Raw genomic sequence first — 17,731 nt, 5'->3', positions numbered from 1 at the left:
TACTCTTTTATAACAGAAAGCATCATTTGTTATATAATTATACATTTTATATGCCATTAGTAGCATTCTTATACTATTAATCATATAATGGATTGGATCCCATTGCTTCTACATTGTGTTAACATGCTTTTAAATTCATTTTCTGAACAGAACACATGTGCTTTATGTGTATCATTATTACTTTTTAGCTCTGTGTCTTGTTTCCCTTAATGTTATCTATGGAGCTTAAAAATGATGGGTTAATTGGACTTATTCAAGACGACAGGATGTCTTTTGGTCTCTTTGAAGGCATGGCTTATAAATCTGGGTTCTTTGTTTTTATTCCTGATTTCTTCATAAATTATTTAATTTTAATGTGATATATCTCTTCCACCAAACCTATGTATAAAGGTGTCTTTAATATTCTGGGCAAGCTTTTCCACTAGTGAATGTGAGAACATCCTGAGGGAAAGCTGGGTCGTCTGAATATAGTTAGATTGTTGGGAACATTAATATGCTCATGTTTCCAAATCATGTTTATATATTCAGTAAATATTTAGATTAAAAATATTTATCATACAAGTAAAACCTGGGTATTCCCAAGCTTCCAAAATTGTGATTCTCATCTTTCCCCCCTTGAGTATCTGTTAATCATTCTCCACGTTTAGAGGATGCTTTTTTCTTTCCCCAAAGAGGATTTGACGAAAACGATAGCTTGAGTGAGAATATAATTGAAAAACGGAGATTGAATTGCATGTTACTTTTTGTTTTGTGCTCTTATTAATCAGATCATAGTGCCTTTTTCCTTTTATCACCTATGCAGGACTGCAAAAGGAAGATGGTGACAGATCCCAAACCAAGGATTAGGCTGGGCCCTGATGAGTGACATGGGCACCACTGCTCCATGGAATGTGCTGCTTCCTACACATTAGGAGATGGAAAGTATTGCCATTCTGTAGCATCACTCAGCAGGTGCAAATGAAGTATGAAATGAAAAATCCCGACCCACACAACGCACAGAGAAAAATCAGATAGCACTATGTAGTCACTGCTGTGCCAAGCTATTTACTGTCAGAGACAACTCAGCTCCAGCTAGGCAAGCACCCCAAATCTCTGCGAGTCTGACACCTGCAAGAGAAATTACGGTTCACTCGGCGCTACTTTGGTTATGTTGATTCCCCTCCAGGAGTCCTGGTCCTTCCAGAAGAAAAACCAGGTAAAGTGTTCAGGAGCTGATCCCTTTCCTAACAGGGAAGAGTAGTGGGAGGGTGAGGACGGGGCAGGCGCTATTGGGAAATGCGGGTGATTCTCAAAGTGGGTAAGAAGGTGATTCGGAAATTGGGTTCTACATGGAATTATCATATATATATATATATATATATATTTAACTTGTGAGAGACTCTCTATGATACATATATAGCTAATATTTTTGTTTGTTCCATTGTTTGATGGTCTGTAGGGAACCTACCATCCACCACTGTTGACATTTGAAGTAAGGATGAATAAAAAGTTTGTGTAATAGCATTATTCTTACTAATTCAGATAAATTAATATCACCATGTTTTTAGAATATTTTTGTTGATCTTTCTACCTACCTAATTGTCTATCTAATTATACCACAGTTTATATTTCTGATATTATTCATCAGTGGTAATGATTAATTGATAATTTAAAAATATGCAAATATCAGTGCCTTCAACCCTGGATCTCGAGTAGAGTACATTGAGAGAGACAAAGTCTTTGTTTATTTGGTGGCTCTACTTTATGAAGTTTGAGTAGTGGATACCAAAAAAATGAGTAGGATGTTGATGTATACAGTAAAATTTGACTAACTTTAACAATGAGGAAGCTACAAAGGAGACAATTGGGAAGATAAAAACTGGTCTGTTTTAATCAAAATAGGAACTATAAATAGTTCAAGATCAATGATACTTTCTTGTACTCAAATGGAAATGCCAATATAAAATGGTTAGGTAAATTAAAATATCAAAATAGGGGTGAGCAATGCTGCAGAGGCTGAATTGTTAGAACTTCACATTGAATATATGTTGAGGAAAGGTCTAGCTTTCTCTCTTAAGTTTCCTCATCTTCATGAGATAATAGTAACAAAACAGTAGGTATTTGATGAGGTTTTGTTGGGATTAGGCAGAATGATCCACATAGATAGCAACATTTCTAGAACATAGTAAGTCCTAGGACAATGATAGTGGTGACTGGATTCACCTATTAGCTCTAAAAAAGTCTCAGAGGGAATATATGAGTTTAAGCTTTGTGGTTTATATTTTGCCACAAATATCACAGCATTTTAAATCTGAATAAGTTAACATTTGCAAATTTCTATATATACACATCTAATTGGAAAAATGGGTCCGCACTAAGATATTTAAAAATCTAAACAAGGATTAGATACTGATATTTACCTCATATAAGAAATGAAAGATAATCAAGTTTCCTCATTTTATATGACTTCATGGGCTACCAAATCCCCTTATTTAAAAAGACACACAGTGCCCCAGATGTATGGTTTATGCCTATTACATTCAGTATAATTTGGATTCTGATTCCATCAATCAGCTGAAGATTTTCTCTTGCTGACCCCTTTTTTGGCCTTACCCAATGGCTTCTCATCACACAATGTTTAATACTTTTAACCCATGGCTTTCTGGATACTAAGATGGTAGATCTTATATTTTGGGCAGGCAAGCAAAAATAGCCCATAGCCAGCATGGACAGTGTAAGAGATTCTAAGAAAGTCTAATCAATTAGATTTGTTACTTGTCAGAAGTATGTAGAGAGAAAGAAATAGGAGCTTTAGCTGACTCCTAGATTTTTAATTTTGCTTCTGGGGGCAGTGGTGGTCCATTTATTAAGAGCATATAGGAAGAGGAAAAGTTTTGGTAGAAAATATGATTTCAGTTTAGACGTACTGTTTTTGAAGCAACTAAGGTACATATATGTAATAGTCATTGGAACTATGGGTCTATGGTCAGATCTAGAGTGTATTAATAAAGTTTAGAATTATGAATGTGGGTTTATTTATTCTTACATGGTAATTGTATGTCATGTGGTTGGTAACGGTTAAGAACATACAGATAGAACATACAGATAGATTGTAGATTTATGTTCCGTTTCTAGACAGCAGCTCTAACGTCATTCCTTGTTTAAAAACTTCCATAATACACCTTTGTGTCTTGGACACCCCTGTGTAATTCAGAAAGAACCTTTTAAAGTGAGAAGAAGCAGAACGCTGATAATTACCAATATTAAAGAACAGGTATGTAGATAAAGATAAATCAGCAAAAGGAGCTTAGTAGGAACTGCCAGACATGTAGGAGGAGGACGGGGAGGGAGTGACATCACAGAAGCAGAGTGAAACAGTTTTAAGAAGAATGTGCTTTCAAATGTCACTGAAAGGTCAGGAAAATGAAATGAAAGATGTGTATTTTTGTTTGAATCAAAATTATCATGATTGTTGCCAAACCCGTTTCATTAATCTGTTGTGGGTGGAACCTCACGGTAGTGGATTGGGGAGCAATGGGCAGTCAGTCATCTGTGAGTGGGTTCAGTAATCCTGGAGGGCTCTCCGAGGAGTGGTGGTGTGCAAACAACCAGAGAAACACAGACACCTGCACAGAAGGAAGTTGAGAGGAGAAATTATGTTAAGATGAGAAAGACTTGGCATGTTTTTAATCTCTGTAGAAGGACCCAGAAGAAGAAAGGTTAAAAATGAGAGAAAGAGAGAGAGACACTATGAAGTCTTAGAGAACGTAAAGAGCCTATGTGAGGAATGTGAAGAATCAACCTTAATTAAAAGAAAAAGATACTTCCTTCTCTAGGAGGGAAGAAAGTGAAAATGTAATTAATAAAGTAGAAAGTTGAGAGGGTTTGTGTCTGATAGCACTGATCTCTAAAGTAATAAACATGATCATATTTTGAGAAGGAGGTGGGTGTCACAAAGGGTATGAATTTTATTCTTTACTGCCTAGTAGGAAAGACAGACATGACAGAAACACAATAAATACACGAAGATGGGTGCTGTGAAGGAAAAGAATGGGGTACTTTGAATAACAGATTACAAAATTCAGATTGAGGGTTAGGGAAGGCTTTCAATTCAACTGATAACCTACTGAACAGTCTGAAATGGGGGGGGGAATGAGAAAGGGGAACATGTCACATCAATATAAGGTATTGGTACACTTGTTAATCATTTTACTGGCATTCACTCTTTTCTGTGTTGAGGGCTTTTGAGGGGAGAGGTAGTTGGAACAGTCTTACTTGTTTTTTCACCTTCAGAATCTAAAACCACTATGCTAACAAAAATATCTGAGTATAGTCAACACACAATATTACATGAGCTTCAGGTGTACAACATAGTGATTCAACATCTCTATACATTATTCTCTGCTCACCACCAGTATAGCGGCCATCTGTCACCATACAACTCTATCACAATATCATTACAACACTATATTGCCTATGCTGTGCATTTTATTCCCATTACGTATTCATTCCATAACTGGAACGCTACATATCCCACTCCCCTCCTCCATTTTGCCCAACCTCTCATCCCCCTTCTCTCTGGCAATCATTAGTTTGTTCTCTGTATTTATAGGTCTGATTCTGCTCTTTGTTTGTTTATTCATTTGTAAAACCATTGTTCAATGAACAGGAAATACATGTCTAATCTTGACTGTTCAGTAGATGCTGGGGTGCATTTTACGCGGAGACTGAGGTTCAGTGAAGTCCCTTCTCCAGTGTGTCAGGACTGGATGGTGTCAGGATTTCACACGTGGTGTATCTGATGCCACAGCCAGTACCGGATCCTGTTTCCTGTGTGCCTCACGAATAACCCGTTTTAGGACACACTTATCTGAGCAGTGTCTTGGTTGAGGCAGCTGTAACAAAATACTATAGACCATGTAGTGTATAAACAACAGAAATACATTCCTCACAGTTTTGGAGGCTAGAAGTCCAAGCTCAGGGTGCCAGCATAGTCAGCTTCTGGAGAGAGACATTTTCTGGGTTACAGATGTGTCCATGTATGTGTCCTCACATGGGTGCAGGAAGTGAGGGAGGCAAGCTTTCTCATGACTCCTTTAAGAGTTCTAATCCCATTCTTGAGCACTGCACTCTGACAAATTTATCTAATCCTAATCACCTCTCAAAGGCCTCACTTCCTCATACCAGCACACTAGGGGGCAAGGGTTACAACATATGAATTGGCAGGGGGCTGGGGTGGGAGGGTGGGCATATTCAGTCCATAACAGGTCATTCCTTCCCTTTCTCATTTTTGTTATCTTTCTTTGTTTCCATTTCTAAGGCTGGATGTCACTGAGACCTCTGGGTTGATGCTTTTGTCCTTTTTACTTCTTTGATGGCATCCTCTATGCCCACAGCTTTAATGAACACATTCAGTTATCTGATTCCTGCCTTTACATATTCGGCCCTGGCCCATGCTTCAAATTCATTTCTCCAAAAGTTTTTAGAAAAAAAAATCTGAGTAAATGATCTGACATCTCAAATTCCTTGTGTTCCAAATTGAACTTGACATCTCTTTGTATGCCCAAATGGTTCTCTTAACTAGTCATTAGTGTATACATCTTGAAGCCATTTTTATTTCTTTCTTCCCTTTTTAAAAAAAACAAAACTGTCATGAAGTTTCCCAGTGAAATGGAAATTACATTTCTTCTCCTTTCTCTATAGCCTAGTTCAGGCTGAAGGAATTACATGCAGCAACGACTGTCTGCTCTTTGCGCTCCTGGGAGTTGTCATTATCAAATACAAAATTCTTGTGCTTTCATGGCAATTTGTCATGTTGGTGCCTTCCTGGCACTTGTTTTTATATTCTTTTTCCACAAAAGTCTTATAAAAACTGGGTATTCACATCATGATTTTATATAAAATCTATTGTGATAGATTTTCTATGTCGTCCCTTGTAGATAGTATCCTTTGTAATCACTGGGTGGAGCATCCTTCCTCACCCCATTGACTTTAAGTTCACCCATGTGACTTACTTTGTCCAATGAGAAATGGGGAAAAATTCAGTGTGCTTGTGCTCGGTGGACTTGAAGCATTGTTTATTTCTGTTCATCACTTCATGCTCCAGTCCTGCACCATGAGACGGTCAGTGTGGTTGTATTCCTTTGGCCAGGCTCCTGGGGTGAGGGACACTTGGAGTAGACATGAACGGGACCTATAGGAGCAGAGCTGCCCCAGGAAATCTGAAATGTATCAGCAAGGTGCGCATGCTTGCTGTTTGTAATCTGCTAAGCTTTTAATGTTGTTGTATATCATAGCTGATGGATAACTATTATGGAAACCAAGTCTTTAATAATAAACCCAATTATAATTCTGAGGTTAGGTTTCTTCCTCCCTGTTGGGCTCTGAGCAAAATGTTTTGAAGAAGAGTTTGATCATCATTATAATAGCTTTGTTTTGTGTGTTGAATAAATTGGAAATATTTAGTTAAATATCAAGATAGTTTCAAGTTTTTGGGGGGAGGCATAAATTACATTTATTAGTAGAATTTAAATTAGTAGAAATACACTATTAGAAATGAAGTGTTTTAGGAGCACCTGGGTGGCTCAGTGGTTAAACCTCTGCATTTACCTCAGGTCATGATCGCAGGGTCCTGAGATCCAGGCCTGCATCTGGCTCTCTGCTCAGCGGGGAGCCTGCTTCCTTCTCTATCTCTGCCTGCCTCTGCCTACTTCTGATCTCTCTCTGTCAAATAAATAAATAAATAATATCTAAAAAAAAAGAAATTAAGTCTTTTAGTAGTAGAAATTAAGCCAGAATTAGTAGAAATTAATTTTATACAAATTAAGTATTTTCTGAAGATTTTCTGATCTTTTTAAAAAGACTTTGGGAGACCCATCTTGAGATACATAAAAATTTCCTTACTCTTAAAATTGATTCTTGAATGTTGACTTTTTAAATATGAGGAATAGATTATCCTGGGGTCTTTAATCAACACTTTTCTGTCATTGAAAGCCGTATTTATGTTTTCACAAAATTCCTATTCTGTGTGAGATAACCTTAATTAGTACCTTGAGCAATTTTCCAAAACACCTATTTTTTAAAGACTTTCCAGAAGGAACCATTTCTCATTTTTTTTCCCTCCCCTGTGGTCTTTCTCAGATCTTTTCTAAGGCCTGGTGACCAATAGGACATTGACAGTTTCCTGTAACTCTTCCAAGATCCATGAAATTGTGTCACTTATTATCCTTGATGTGTGACTATAATTTTCTAGAGAATCTTGCTACTTATTGGCCTTATAAGTAATTTTCTTGAGCCGGTTGAATTTCCTCACACAGGAAGCTCTCAACTACCAAGATCTCCAGGGAAACAGAGACCGAGAAAAACTAGGGTTACATGTTTGTGGATTTATTTTAGTATTATTTATTTTCACAGTGTGTTTAGGGGCCCCAAAGTTATATGCTATATACCAGAGAAGGGATAAAGTCTAATAAATAAAGCTGGGAAGCACTGAGGGCCCAGTTGAGGTAATATTATTAGTTGTGAAATGCTGATGAATATCCTTTGGAGAGGAAAGAAGGCAGGCATATCAGACTTCTGAAAAGCATACGAAGTAGAGGCGCCTGGGCATCTGACTCTTGATTTTGACTCAGGTCATGATCTCAGGGTCATAGAAACGAGCATGGATGGAGTCAGGCTCTCAGAGTCTCCTTGAGATTCTCTCTCTCCCTCTACTCCTCCGCCTGGTCACTCTCTGTTTCTGTCTAAAATAAATAAATAAATAAATAAATAAATAAGAAAGAATGAATAAATTCATATGAAGTAGATGGAAGGATTGAGTTGGAAATCAGTAATTTCAGGGTTTTCAGTAGGGAAAAGTAGGAATTATTTTAGAAAAACTTTGGACACTGGTGTAGAACATTGTGTCAGAAAAGGTAAAATGGAAGATAAGAGGTAGAGAGTGTATTAGGACACTGTTGAAAGTGTCTCATTCGGTCCCTGTTGTTTCAAATATGAATTACTTTATGACAGAGCAGTTTTTTTGGTGTCAGTATCTTTTTTTTTTTTTTTCCATCTCTTTTGTGGAGAGTCTGTGTGGAAAGAGCCTCATTTCTTTTGATCTTCTAGCCTGTGGGCCAAATCCACTGACTGCCTGTTTTTGTAAAAAATGTTTTATTGGAACACAGCTACACCTGTTTGTTTATGTATTGTCTATGGCTGTTTTCATGCTAGAGAAGCAGAGATGAGTTGTTGCAACACAGATGGTAGGGCTCACAAAATGTAACATTTTTTACTATCTGGATTTTTACAGGAAAAGTTTGCTGACCCTTGCTTAAGCCCCATGGCTTTCATGCTTTTTTTGATTGGTTCCTAAGGGAATAACTCTATTTTACATCTTGCCAATGTACAAGAGCACACACAGACAAAAATATATCTGGCAAAATATATCATGCAATAATTTTTATGTGATATACTTCCTCCTATTAAATCCTGTTCTCTTTCAGCTTTAAAGAAAATGCTGTTTCAAACTTAATTGCTTACCACTACCCTACCCTCGTATTTAGGACTATGAAAGCAATATTTTCTGCAAATATCAGTGTCACTCATCTGTTTAGAGCATTGAGTTGAGTTTAGCAAATGTTTAACATAAAATAGTAATGTCATTATTTTGGTTAATATTAGCAAGGAAAAGAAAAAAAAATTAAGTCAGCCACTTGACATGCCAGGGTAGGGGAAAGATTGAAAGGGACAACACGCAATCTGTGGCAACATTAGGAGGCTACTAACTTAATGACCTAAGATTGTTTACAAGGCTTCCTCAGGAACTTAATTAATTTCAAATGGGTATCTTACATTCCTGAGAATTTGGCTCAATTCCATTTGTTATTGTTACATTTTTTCATTTATAGTTTGGGGATAAGAACTGAGCATAGAATACATAAAGATAAGAATCCCAATAAGATATAAACGTGAATCCATGTCAAACAAATACTTTACTTTTTAAATCACTGATTCTTTAATTCACTCACTCATTAAACACCTGTCCTTTGAGATTATTTTTTTTTTAAATTTCTAGATACAGTGTTGCATTCTAGCAGGGTAGAATGCTATCTTTATGATGCCTACAACTGTTCAATATGAGAGACAGAAATTCATCAGGTAAGCCCATAAACCTGCATTTATGATAAAAGCTCTGAAGTTGAGGTACATGTGCTGTGAAGCATATAATAGGACAGTTTGACCTGTTCAGGCAGGTCAGTCAAGACTTCCAGGAGGAAGTAAAGATTGAGCTGGTATGAGAAGGAGTTCATGACTGAAGAGGGCAGGGGTGAGTAGACCCTCACAGTATGAGTGTGTCTTCCCAGAAATAGACTCTGGTTCTCTCCTTGAGCAGTGCTATTGTCCCGTTTCTTCTATCTTTACTTCTGGTAGTATTTGAAGTTTGTTGTTTATCTTCCTCTCCACTGCCTTTTGTCCACATACTGGGGAGAACATAGCTTAAAAACTCCATTATGTGCCCTTCTATTTATTCAAAATTTTCCGTGTAAGGTACCTTCACATTTGTGGAAATTGTTTTTGTTCATTGGGATTAAGTCTTAGACAGTTTCCTTAAATAGCTCTATAAATCCTCATGAAGACCTGGCCTTGGCTTTCAGTCAGCCTATATTTATGATTGGAAATGCTTGCTCGTGAAGCTGATAGATTCAGTCACTGGCCGTGGATTTATGCTTGCATTCATTATGACAGGTTTGGACTCTAAAATGCTAGCAAGATAAAGCCACTGCAAGAATGATTTTTCTTGTTGAGATCTAAAGTTTTCTGGCTTCTCCCACCCCGTCTGTAAAAGGTTCCTTTGAAAAAGCAATTGAAAAACAAATTATAACCTTAATTTTTAAACACTTATTTAAAAATTCCCTTATCTGCCTAGTTTCTATTCCTTAATATATTGATGTATCTAGGTATCTTTCTATCTGTCTATCTTTTGGCTTATACAAAAAATGAAACAATGAATACAATTCAATTTATAGAGTTTGTTTTAACCATGCTCCTATGTGAGGATTAAACTGTTTTGCTTCTATAGTTGTACAATTGTTTTGCTAAAGATGAAGAGAAGAATCTCATGGTATGAAAAATAATGAAAATGCAAATTCACTGTAAAGACAATAGGAAAAAATACCAAAATTTAAAAAATGATGTAATAGTACCAGTAGGATAGCATTTTGCATTTTTTTCTGCATAAAGTGGTGACATTCTAATATGTAAGTAGTTAAACAGATTAAAGAATTTGTGAAAAATGGACTTCTAGTGTGAGGGTTATTATTGTCTACTTACATAGGGAGGAGGTCCGGTAAAATGTTTACTCTTTCATTCTGCACCTTTACTGCTTACTCTTCAAAGGAAATGCAGAGAACCGTAGTTGAACAATGCAACTTCAAACAGCTGAGCAGGATAAGAATAAATTCAGTGATGTAGAAATGTGTTTTTCTGGGGATCATTGCCCTTAGTGTATTATCGTACTCAGATATGAAGTTAGTGCTCATTAGGTTTTCTTACATAAGTCCAGACTGGTTTTTACTCTTAAAAACAACGTGAGAACGATTACAATCCTTTAATTCCTCTCTGAGTTACATGATGCTCAGACTGTCATGGAGACCTGAAACCAGCAGATGGCGCTCGGCTTCTGTCTAAAAAAAGAAGAAGTGAGTTGCTTGTTCTACGGCCTCTACTTATTACCATTCATTTTAAGGGGTGAAAAGCAGTGTTCAGAGAAAAATCTTTGTTAGCACAAAGCCTCTATATTTGTGAGAGACAAAATTACATTCCTAGTTCATTCAAAAGAGTAGTTGATAATCTCTGAATTTTGCAAGTGAATTTTGCAAGTTAACTCACGGGAACATGACCCCCCCCCCCCCAATATTAATTGGTTAACTAGGTACACTTATTTGCTTTGTATCAGGGCATTGATGTTGCGTGTGAAAGCATGGAAAAGGCAGCTGATATTTTCATGCATTTTGAAGGAAGAATAAAATGGCTGATTTTCTCTGCCTTGCTTGATTGCAGAATTTGTAAGCCGAGGAAATGGATACTACGGTTGTTTATACAACCGGATCCAAACAAAGGAAAAGAGCCAGGATGCTTTCCTCTAACACTGACACATGTACCACACTCTAGAAGAAGGATGAGGCTGCAAAAGAAGGTTTTAGCTTAGCATTTCAATTCTAAAATGGATGGTCCTATTTAATTTTCCACACACAATATCTTTCCTCACTAAAGAATACATTAATATTACTAATCTCACTTATGTAGCAGCTTTAAAAGGCCGCAGCAACAAGGATATTTCTAAAGCAGATTGTAGTCATTTCTGCTGGTATAGAAAATTCCCTACCCGCACTGAAAGTAATTGTGTTGGTAATCTCACGCTATTGCTTTAGTGCGAGTTTGCATCATTCTTTGCTCCACGTGAGCTATATAGACAAGCATAATGGATGGAGTGATGAGAGGGTAGATGATGAATTAATATCCCAGAGGTCCTGGAACTAATAACAATGAAGGCTTTTCTGTGACCACTGGGTTCCTGGATTTGTATTATGAAATGTGAGTCTGGAGTTGTCTGCTGACTGGTCGCCTTGTAGAAGGTTAGAAGGAAGAGTTCCCTCAATTGCAGGATTGAAGAAAAGAAAAAAAAAAAAGGAAAAGCAAGATAAACATTTGCTGGTATTATAATGAAATGAAGTCGCACACTAAATACATACTAGATGTCTCTAAAGATAAATGTAAGGTTTTTCCCCTTAGACATTGCACTTCGTAAAATATCTGCACCAGTTTTAGTGTTTGCTTTTGCTTTGCATTTTGTTATAGAATGTCATATTCATGGTGTATTAAGCTGCTTCTTCAAACATGTGTGGAGTAAGCATCAGAGATGGCTTGAAAAAGTGCTTTTCTATTTGTAATCCTTGGAGGTGTTACTGGGCAAAATAGACCCAAAGTTGATGTGAGCAAATGTAAATCTTGATTATTCATTATTCTACTTGTTTTTTTTAATTCATTTTCCAATTCTCCCCAGTGCCACCTTACACTGGGTACAATGTAGCACCAGTGAGCATAAGAGGGAATAAATGGGGTTCCTTCTCACAGAGAAGTAGACATGAATATTACTAAAAACAGTGCAAGATGATAGGTACTGTAATAGAACTGGGGCAGTGGTCCATCCTTCAATTACAGTTATTAGCCTAGAGGATTTGGATTAAAGATAAACTTACTACCAAAAATACATAACAGCCATTTCCTTTACAAGAAAGGTATCAGCCAGGAAAAGGGCAAACTTAGAAAGAAGGAGGATGACTGCCTTTTGTTCAGGAGATGATTGCACTTCTGGGCAGCCTGGGGCAGAGGCAGGAACTGCAGTCAGAACTCTTGCAGAGAAGCTGGCCAGTGTGCTGCTCTTCTCACATTGTGTCTCTACAGAAGGTTTTACAATTCAGTTTGACTAATTATATCTTTCCAGGATGCAAATACAGGGACATCCAAACACCAAAATGTATTCAAAGACTTTAAGGGAAATATTGATACTTAAAACATTTGTAGGTTTAGACAACCTATGTACTTTCTTCTTCCATTCAGACGAATATTGAGAATTCACTATATTGTACATCTGCTTTTTATGATCCATATTTCTGAAATAGACTCCTATGCATTTTAATGAAATGTTAAATAAAAATTGAATAATGTGTGTGTGTGTGTGTATTTGTATGTATATATTTGTGGTCTTTACAATGGATGAGTAACTACATGCTATAAATTTATAATACTTACTAATATAAATAGGCCCTAATTGAAAAAAATGAAGAAGTGGCCGTCATGATTTGACCATTAAAATAAATATGTAAACATAGATATGAAAAATATGTAGAGAGAGACCAAAAGACAGAGATAGAGAGTTTAGTTCATGAGTTGGTTTGAAATTTGCTCCATGATTTTGATAAGTCACTTGTATTTGCTCTTGTGTGAAACACTTTCAATAATCCTTATTGGTAAAGCACTTGGAGATCATTGGTTGAAAAGTGCAATTGACTATGAGTGCTGGCTTTGGAGCCTTACAATTGAGAGTCATAAATTTTATCTTTGCTGGCATAACTACAGAGATTATTTTTATACAGAGAGGTGGATCTTTCATTTTGTAAACACTCTAAGCTAGGTACTTCAGTAATGAACCTTAGATCGGTAGAAAAATAGGTTGCAATAATAACATATATACCAATCACTAACTGAATACTCTTAGAGCTTCCTATACTTACCCTGGAATAAGAAAACACTAATATTTTGAAATAATTCTTTGTGTGTCATCTTCTGTATTTATGGCAGATTACAGGGGATAAAATCATGCAGGTTTATTTTGGAAAAGAAAGAGTGTATATTGGAGAGATCTTCCTTGATAGCACAGATTGCTATCTACTCTTTAATATTAAACAGATATTCTGGGATGATACTGCATTTATTAATCACAGAAAGGGGAGCTTTATGGTTGTCGGGAATGTTGTCTCATCACCTCAGAGCCAGAAAGAGAAGAAATCTTAAAGGGTAAAAGTGGAAGTAAATTAAACTTTCTTCACTATCACCTTAACTTTTCCAATCACAGGCAGTTCTCTGAGCAGGTGGAGAAAAGACACTGAAAGAATTGGAAGCTGAAATAAGAGCACTGATGAAAAATACATCACAAATGACTAACAAATTGTAAATGAAAATTGGGTGACTTTCAGGTGGGAGCTGCTAACAGGCTGTGAGGCAGCGTTTGACCTCTTTTAATGGAAGTTTTAAGAGAGGACTGGAGGTGATGAAGGGTCATTCAGCTGATGTCAGTGACTCCTAAGTAGTGCTCCTAGTGGGCTACTAGGATTGTGCCGAAGGATGGTGGAGAAGGTGTATCAGTTAGTAGGGCAGAAGTCAACTCCCTAGCTGATCTGTTTCTGTAGCAGCTGAGAAACTGCACACAATACAGGTCAGCTCATTTATTTGACTCGTGCTTTTATTAAGATATAATTTCTTACTTTTGTATAGTGCATTATGTTTTAAAGCTCATTTGCCACATTAATCACCAGAAATATCAAAATAAAGTATATTTTCATCTTAAAATCCATTTCTATGCTTAATGTGATTAAAAAAAATTCACTTACAAGTCACCTGGGATAAGAGCAATAATAGAAACCAAACTTTTGCAAATACAGTTTGCTCTTATGTATAGGAAAGGTTGGAGAGAATAAAAGCCATTAAAGCTGTGTATGAAAGATACATTAGAGTTACATTTATATCATTGATTACACTGTTTCTCAATTATACAGAGTGGGAAAAAAACACAAGCAATTAATCATGGTAGATTACACTCATTTTGTATTTGGCCAGCAGTAGCAAGTAGTTATTAAGAAGTCTGAGTTCCAATTGTTTCTCTAATAATACTTTGTAATATCTTTTGCTTATGTGATTTCTGTAATACCCTTTGGTAAATGTGATTATTTATACCTAGAAAAGAGTTTAAAATAGCTCTCATTCCCTTTTTATAATTATACTTTTAAATAGATTTTTTAATATATCTATATTCTTAATATGATGCCATTACCAGCTCTGCCATTTGTCTTGTTTAATCTGGATATGCATAATTACAAACCACACCAATTACAACCACTATACATGCATTATCGGCTAGGTAAACATTTAGTAGTAAAAACAGGATTAAAATATTCAGATAAAATAATTATACCCCTGGTTTACGTAAAGCAGTAATCAATAAGAACAAGAAATTACAAAAATTCTTATTTTATAAAAAAGTATTAGTTATATATAGATGGTACAATTTAGTATTGATAAAGAGAAAATCTATAAGCAACTTAATTCCTTAGATGGAATTTTCTTTAGCAGTTGGAAATAGGAAAAATAACTTATTTGAGATATTGATGGGAGCTAGCATATTTATATTGCCTACTTACAAGTTTTTAAATAGCCACTGATGGCAAAAGGAGATACTGTATTGTGCTTTTTATAAGAACTGAGTATACTAAGGCCTTATTTTCCTTTATTTGCATTCAACAGAAAGTAAGAAATGTTCTTCCCAAGGGAAGAAATGTTTCAAATTGCGTTAATATAAAATTAACTATTTTTGTCTTAGAAACTGTAAACCATTGACATATGGCTTAAAAAGAGTGGATTCATAATGAAATGTTTCCCTTCCTGTCCATCACATTTAGAGATACATGTTTGTGCTATGAAGTTTACCCAACTGTAGTCCTTCAGATGGTATCCTGATTTTTCTAGTCTTCTTTATCTGTTGCTTGTCTATTCACATAACTGTATCTATCTGATAACTTAAACAGTATCCGAAAAAAATGGTATATCTTGCAATAGACTGAGCTCCTCCTAATAACTGGTTTTTCTATAACCAGTATAGTGCCTATCATTGGTAGTGAATTCTGAATACACATTCATTGAATGATTGTATTTAAATTGATTAAAATGATTTTACTCCAATAGTCAAAGGATCCGATCGAAAAGTGGTGGTAAATGTTACTAACAAGTACTCTCACCTGAGGAGAGACTTGCATTGATAAAGGGATGGGGTGAGCAAGGAGAAAGGGAGTACAAAAGAAGAGAGAGAAGAGAAAGAAACATGGCAGGTTAGCAGGGCAGGGCAGACTGGGAGAGGTTGAACCTTTCAGGAATAGGTAAAAATCCAGTGTATTCATGTGATGACTGGGGATCAGTCTAAGATAGGTGAGCTGGGTGTTTGAACTTTTTAGAGTGAGTTCACAGTGTATTTAGTGTGTACTCACAGAAGGAGAATCTTCCTCAATTAATGAAGGGTGCTCAGTAATTTCTGTTTAATTTTAATTTGGGAGGAACAAGCAATCACATGCCTTAGAAAGTGCTTGGCTTATAGTCATCCATAGATCATGTCCTTAGACTTAAAGAAAAACCTAAACAATGAAATAAGATACATATCCTGAGTGCTAGAACTACCGAAAATTAGGCCAAGAAAAACAGACAACTGGTAACTGAATATTTTAGAGAAAATAAACAATTTTGTTTTCATTTGGTTTTCCGATTTTCATCTGCTCATATCTATTTTTCCCAGTCTTGGAAATACAAATCAGTGCAACTGACAGTGAGAATTGAGGATTCCTTTACTCTGTTCCTCTCCTTCTCCTTTTCCTCCTCTAACACCTCAGCCTTTCTTCTTTTCCTTCTTTTTCCATTTTTTAAAAAGTAATCCCCACACCCAACATAGGACTCAAACTCACAACTCTGAGGTCATGAGTCACATGCTCTACTGACTGAGCTAGCCAGGAGCCCCACCTTTCCTTTCTTCTAGATTCATTCTTTCTGCTCTTGCTGTTGGGGGTTTGTATTCTTTGAACTTTAGCCCAAGCACCTTTGTTCTCCTCCCTCCTTGAACTTTCCCTTCTCAGAGCTTCTGTTACCGTGTCCATGCAGGTGACTTCTAACTCTGCATTTAGAGTCCAGTCTTCCTAGACTTGTTCTACATTTATAGGTGTATATTTTAAGGATATGAAATTAAACATTTATCAGTAGAAATTATTTTGTAACCAAAATCTCTTATTTCTAATTTTTCTAATTTCACAATTCTAACCACTGAGACTCAAACCTCTGATTCATATTTGACTCAGTTAATTCTTTTGACATCTACTTCTTTTATCCTCTTACTCATTACCTTGTTCCTGGTTAGTAAAAACAATCTTAATTTGTATCCTTACAAGAAGCATTCTGTATGTTATAGACAATTAGTTTTCCTAAAACTTTTATTAAGTCATTCAAAGTCATCTTAACTTTGACTCCAGTTTATTTTTCTGGTCCTAAAATACATTTTTAACTCTTCCCTCCTGAGAGAGCAACCCTTGTACTTTATCAGTGCGTTTTGCATCCGTATCTCTGTCTTTATGTTCACTATTCCTTCTGCATAATTATCCTGACTCCTTTTCTCTGTTTTTATTAACTTACTCATCTTTAAAAGTCTATCTCATTTTTAAGGTCTTTCTTGAGTTTTTTTTTTATGTTCTGCATAGACTTAGGCATTTTCTATATTTTGACAATTTTGACCTTAGGCAGGTTGGTCTACTTGTTATTCTCCAACTATTATTGTGTAAAGGAGTCTATAAAATTTCCCCAGCTCTTCTCCTTTCTGTCTTCATACTTCCTCCGATCTACCAAAATTTTAAGGTCCTATATACAGCATGGTCTAGTCTTCAGTTACTTGATGTCAGTTGAAGGGGTATGAACAGGCTTGGGTCTCTTCCATTTTCCAGGTTGTCAATACTGTTTCATTAAAAAAAAGGGGGGGGTGAATTTTTTAACCCAAAAACCCCACCCCCCAAACCAAAAAAACCTTCTTTAGGCTTAGTTAAGATTTATTCCATATTATCTCCTTAGACTGTTTCTCACCTTGTTAATTTGGATGAGAGTCTTTGTAATTTCTGACTTTTCATAGGCTCTTTGGTGGGAAGTTCATAGACTCTTTGGTGGGAAGGCTGCTTTAGGTACTACTGACCAGATGCTGTTATGGATTCCATGGTTCTGCTAAATAATTTTATTTGATTATAGATGCTTCTTCCTATAATGTATCCAAAATAGGTCATAGAGGAAATCTAACTCCAAGTTCACGTCCTGCAATCTTGCCAAATATGTTGAAAACATAAAGTCTTTAAGTTCCAGACTGTATTTTCCTTATTTGTGAGTTGACCCTATCCTCACCTTAACACTCACTCCGTTT

This window comes from Meles meles, chromosome 6 (assembly GCF_922984935.1).
Source record: "Meles meles chromosome 6, mMelMel3.1 paternal haplotype, whole genome shotgun sequence".
NCBI classification, from domain to species: Eukaryota; Metazoa; Chordata; class Mammalia; order Carnivora; family Mustelidae; genus Meles; species Meles meles.
This window is presented reverse-complemented; position numbering follows the sequence as displayed.